The sequence below is a fragment of the Salvelinus fontinalis genome, unplaced genomic scaffold (assembly GCF_029448725.1).
Source record: "Salvelinus fontinalis isolate EN_2023a unplaced genomic scaffold, ASM2944872v1 scaffold_0006, whole genome shotgun sequence".
NCBI classification, from domain to species: domain Eukaryota; kingdom Metazoa; phylum Chordata; class Actinopteri; order Salmoniformes; family Salmonidae; genus Salvelinus; species Salvelinus fontinalis.
Window position 1 is genome coordinate 406,418 of NW_026600215.1, and position 6,601 is coordinate 413,018.

At 40.9% G+C, this 6,601-nt stretch overlaps 1 protein-coding gene across 1 annotated transcript in view; it reads right to left on the minus strand.

Moving 5' to 3' along the window:
- trpc6b (transient receptor potential cation channel, subfamily C, member 6b) overlaps positions 1-6,601 on the minus strand; it is a 55,710-nt gene that overhangs the window by 48,555 nt on the left and 554 nt on the right. The window lies entirely within an intron of this gene.

The window sequence follows — 6,601 nt, forward strand, 5'->3', positions numbered from 1 at the left end:
TATTAGACCTGGATCAGAGTGTATTAGACCTGGATCAGAGTGTATTAGACCTGGATCAGAACAAGTTAGACATGGATCAGAGTATTATACCTGGATCAGAGTGTATTAGACCTGGAACAGAATGTATTAGACCTGGATCAGAGTGTATTAGACCTGGATCAGAGTGTATTAGACCTGGATCAGAGTGTATTAGACCTGGATCAGAGTGTATTAGACCTGGATCAGAGTGTATTATACCTGGATCAGAGTGTGTTAGACCTGGATCAGAGTGTATTAGACCTGGATCAGAATGTATTAGACCTGGATCAGAGTGTACTAGACCTGGATCAGAGTGTACTAGACCTGGATCAGAGTGTATTATGCCTGGATCAGAGTGTATTAGACCTGGATCAGAATGTATTATACCTGGATCAGAATGTATTAGACCTGGATCAGAGTGTATTAGACCTGGATCAGAGTGTATTAGACCTGGATCAGAGTGTATTAGACCTGGACCAGAATGTATTATACCTGGATCAGAGTGTATTAGACCTGGATCAGAACAAGTTAGACCTGGATCAGAGTGTATTAGACCTGGATCAGAGTGTATTAGACCTGGATCAGAGTGTATTAGACCTGGATCAGAATGTATTATACCTGGATCAGAGTGTATTAGACCTGGATCAGAACAAGTTAGACCTGGATCAGAGTGTATTAGACCTGGATCAGAGTGTATTAGACCTGGATCAGAGTATATTAGACCTGGATCAGAGTGTATTAGAATTGGATCAGAATGTATTAGACCTGGATCAGAGTGTATTAGACCTGGATCAGAGTGTATTAGACTTGGATCAGAGTGTATTAGACCTGGATCAGAGTGTATTAGACCTGGATCAGAGTGTATTAGAATTGGATCAGAGTGTATTAGACCTGGATCAGTGTGTATTAGACCTGGATCAGAATGTATTAGACCTGGATCAGAATGTATTAGACCTGGATCAGAATGTATTATACCTGGATCAGAATGTGTTAGACCTGGATCAGAGTGTATTAGAATTGGATCAGAATGTGTTACACCTGGATCAGAGTGTATTAGACCTGGATCAGAGTGTATTAGACCTGGATCAGAGTGTATTAGACCTGGATCAGAGTGTATTATACCTGGATCAGAGTGTATTATACCTGGATCAGTGTGTATTAGACCTGGATCAGAGTGTATTATACCTGGATCAGAGTGTATTAGACCTGGATCAGAATGTATTATACCTGGATCAGAGTGTATTATACCTGGATCAGAGTGTATTAGACCTGGATCAGAGTGTATTAGACCTGGAACAGAATGTATTAGACATGGATCAGAGTGTATTAGACCTGGATCAGAGTGTATTATACCTAGATCAGAGTGTATTAGACCTGGATCAGAGTGTATTAGACCTGGATCAGAATGTATTAGACCTGGATCAGAGTGTATTAGACCTGGATCAGAGTGTATTAGACCTGGAACAGAATGTATTATACATGGATCAGAGTGTATTAGACCTGGATCAGAATGTATTAGACCTGGATCAGAGTGTATTAGACCTGGATCAGAGTGTATTAGACCTGGATCAGAGTGTATTAGACCTGGATCAGAGTGTATTAGAACTGGATCAGAGTGTATTAGACCTGGATCAGAGTGTATTAGACCTGGATCAGAGTGTATTAGACCTGGATCAGAGTGTATTAGACCTGGATCAGAGTATGTTAGACCTGGATCAGAGTGTATTATACCTGGATCAGAATGTATTAGACCTGGATCAGAGTGTATTAGACCTGGATCAGAACAAGTTAGACCTGGATCAGAGTATTATACCTGGATCAGAGTGTATTAGACCTGGATCAGAATGTATTAGACCTGGATCAGAGTGTATTAGACCTGGATCAGAATGTGTATTATACCTGGATCAGAGTGTATTAGACCTGGATCAGAGTGTATTAGACCTGGATCAGAGTGTATTAGACCTGGATCAGAGTGTATTAGACCTGGATCAGAGTGTATTAGACCTGGATCAGAGTGTATTAGACCTGGATCAGAGTGTATTACACCTGGATCAGTGTGTATTACACCTGGATCAGAGTGTATTAGACCTGGATCAGAGTGTGTTAGAACTGGATCAGAGTGTATTAGACCTGGATCAGAGTGTATTAGACCTGGATCAGAGTGTATTATACCTGGATCAGAGTGTGTTAGACCTGGATCAGAGTGTATTAGACCTGGATCAGAGTGTATTAGACCTGGATCAGAGTGTATTAGACCTGGAACATAATGTATTAGACCTGGATCAGAACAAGTTAGACATGGATCAGAGTGTATTAGACCTGGATCAGAGTGTATTAGACCTGGATCAGAATGTGTTAGACCTGGATCAGAGTGTATTAGACCTGGATCAGAGTGTATTATGCCTGGATCAGAGTGTATTAGACCTGGATCAGAATGTATTATACCTGGATCAGAATGTATTAGACCTGGATCAGAGTGTATTAGACCTGGATCAGAGTGTATTAGACCTGGATCAGAGTGTATTAGACCTGGATCAGAATGTATTATACCTGGATCAGAGTGTATTAGACCTGGATCAGAACAAGTTAGACCTGGATCAGAGTGTATTAGACCTGGATCAGAGTGTATTCGACCTGGATCAGAGTGTATTAGACCTGGATCAGAATGTATTAGACCTGGATCAGAGTGTATTATACCTGGATCAGAGTGTATTAGACCTGGATCAGAGTGTATTAGACCTGGAACAGAATGTATTAGACATGGATCAGAGTGTATTAGACCTGGATCAGAGTGTATTATACCTGGATCAGAGTGTATTAGACCTGGATCAGAGTGTATTATACCTGGATCAGAGTGTATTAGACCTGGATCAGAATGTATTATACCTGGATCAGAGTGTATTATACCTGGATCAGAGTGTATTAGACCTGGATCAGAGTGTATTAGACCTGGAACAGAATGTATTAGACATGGATCAGAGTGTATTAGACCTGGATCAGAGTGTATTATACCTGGATCAGAGTGTATTAGACCTGGATCAGAGTGTATTAGACCTGGATCAGAATGTATTAGACCTGGATCAGAGTGTATTAGACCTGGATCAGAGTGTATTAGACCTGGAACAGAATGTATTATACATGGATCAGAGTGTATTAGACCTGGATCAGAACAAGTTAGACCTGGATCAGAGTGTATTAGACCTGGATCAGAGTGTATTCGACCTGGATCAGAGTGTATTAGACCTGGATCAGAATGTATTAGACCTGGATCAGAGTGTATTATACCTGGATCAGAGTGTATTAGACCTGGATCAGAGTGTATTAGACCTGGAACAGAATGTATTAGACATGGATCAGAGTGTATTAGACCTGGATCAGAGTGTATTATACCTGGATCAGAGTGTATTAGACCTGGATCAGAGTGTATTATACCTGGATCAGAGTGTATTAGACCTGGATCAGAATGTATTATACCTGGATCAGAGTGTATTATACCTGGATCAGAGTGTATTAGACCTGGATCAGAGTGTATTAGACCTGGAACAGAATGTATTAGACATGGATCAGAGTGTATTAGACCTGGATCAGAGTGTATTATACCTGGATCAGAGTGTATTAGACCTGGATCAGAGTGTATTAGACCTGGATCAGAATGTATTAGACCTGGATCAGAGTGTATTAGACCTGGATCAGAGTGTATTAGACCTGGAACAGAATGTATTATACATGGATCAGAGTGTATTAGACCTGGATCAGAATGTATTAGACCTGGATCAGAGTGTATTAGACCTGGATCAGAGTGTATTAGACCTGGATCAGAGTGTATTAGACCTGGATCAGAGTGTATTAGACCTGGATCAGAGTGTATTAGACCTGGATCAGAGTGTATTAGACCTGGATCAGAGTGTATTAGACCTGGATCAGAGTGTATTAGACCTGGATCAGAGTATGTTAGACCTGGATCAGAGTGTATTATACCTGGATCAGAATGTATTAGACCTGGATCAGAGTGTATTAGACCTGGATCAGAACAAGTTAGACCTGGATCAGAGTATTATACCTGGATCAGAGTGTATTAGACCTGGATCAGAATGTATTAGACCTGGATCAGAGTGTATTAGACCTGGATCAGAATGTGTATTATACCTGGATCAGAGTGTATTAGACCTGGATCAGAGTGTATTAGACCTGGATCAGAGTGTATTAGACCTGGATCAGAGTGTATTAGACCTGGATCAGAGTGTATTAGACCTGGATCAGAGTGTATTACACCTGGATCAGTGTGTATTACACCTGGATCAGAGTGTATTAGACCTGGATCAGAGTGTGTTAGAACTGGATCAGAGTGTATTAGACCTGGATCAGAGTGTATTAGACCTGGATCAGAGTGTATTATACCTGGATCAGAGTGTGTTAGACCTGGATCAGAGTGTATTAGACCTGGATCAGAGTGTATTAGACCTGGATCAGAGTGTATTAGACCTGGAACATAATGTATTAGACCTGGATCAGAACAAGTTAGACATGGATCAGAGTGTATTAGACCTGGATCAGAGTGTATTAGACCTGGATCAGAATGTGTTAGACCTGGATCAGAGTGTATTAGACCTGGATCAGAGTGTATTATGCCTGGATCAGAGTGTATTAGACCTGGATAAGAATGTATTATACCTGGATCAGAATGTATTAGACCTGGATCAGAGTGTATTAGACCTGGATCAGAGTGTATTAGACCTGGATCAGAGTGTATTAGACCTGGACCAGAATGTATTATACCTGGATCAGAGTGTATTAGACCTGGATCAGAACAAGTTAGACCTGGATCAGAGTGTATTAGACCTGGATCAGAGTGTATTCGACCTGGATCAGAGTGTATTAGACCTGGATCAGAATGTATTATACCTGGATCAGAGTGTATTATACCTGGATCAGAGTGTATTAGACCTGGATCAGAATGTATTATACCTGGATCAGAGTGTATTATACCTGGATCAGAGTGTATTAGACCTGGATCAGAGTGTATTAGACCTGGAACAGAATGTATTAGACATGGATCAGAGTGTATTAGACCTGGATCAGAGTGTATTATACCTGGATCAGAGTGTATTAGACCTGGATCAGAGTGTATTAGACCTGGATCAGAATGTATTAGACCTGGATCAGAGTGTATTAGACCTGGATCAGAGTGTATTAGACCTGGAACAGAATGTATTATACATGGATCAGAGTGTATTAGACCTGGATCAGAATGTATTAGACCTGGATCAGAGTGTATTAGACCTGGATCAGAGTGTATTAGACCTGGATCAGAGTGTATTAGACCTGGATCAGAGTGTATTAGACCTGGATCAGAGTGTATTAGACCTGGATCAGAGTGTATTAGAATTGGATCAGAGTGTATTAGACCTGGATCAGAGTGTATTAGACCTGGATCAGAGTGTATTAGACCTGGATCAGAGTATGTTAGACCTGGACCAGAGTGTATTATACCTGGATCAGAATGTATTAGACCTGGATCAGAGTGTATTAGACCTGGATCAGAACAAGTTAGACCTGGATCAGAGTATTATACCTGGATCAGAGTGTATTAGACCTGGATCAGAATGTATTAGACCTGGATCAGAGTGTATTAGACCTGGATCAGAATGTGTATTATACCAGGATCAGAGTGTATTAGACCTGGATCAGAGTGTATTAGACCTGGATCAGAGTGTATTAGACCTGGATCAGAGTGTATTAGACCTGGATCAGAGTGTATTAGACCTGGATCAGAGTGTATTACACCTGGATCAGTGTGTATTACACCTGGATCAGAGTGTATTAGAATTGGATCAGAATGTGTTACACCTGGATCAGAGTGTATTAGACCTGGATCAGAGTGTATTAGACCTGGATCAGAGTGTATTAGACCTGGATCAGAGTGTATTATACCTGGATCAGAGTGTATTATACCTGGATCAGTGTGTATTAGACCTGGATCAGAGTGTATTATACCTGGATCAGAGTGTATTAGACCTGGATCAGAATGTATTATACCTGGATCAGAGTGTATTATACCTGGATCAGAGTGTATTAGACCTGGATCAGAGTGTATTAGACCTGGAACAGAATGTATTAGACCTGGATCAGAGTGTATTAGACCTGGATCAGAGTGTATTAGACCTGGATCAGAGTGTATTAGACCTGGATCAGAGTGTATTAGACCTGGATCAGAGTGTATTAGACCTGGATCAGAGTGTATTAGACCTGGATCAGAGTATGTTAGACCTGGATCAGAGTGTATTATACCTGGATCAGAATGTATTAGACCTGGATCAGAGCGTATTAGACCTGGATCAGAACAAGTTAGACCTGGATCAGAGTATTATACCTGGATCAGAGTGTATTAGACCTGGATCAGAATGTATTAGACCTGGATCAGAGTGTATTAGACCTGGATCAGAATGTGTATTATACCTGGATCAGAGTGTATTAGACCTGGATCAGAGTGTATTAGACCTGGATCAGAGTGTATTAGACCTGGATCAGAGTGTATTAGACCTGGATCAGAGTGTATTAGACCTGGATCAGAGTGTATTACACC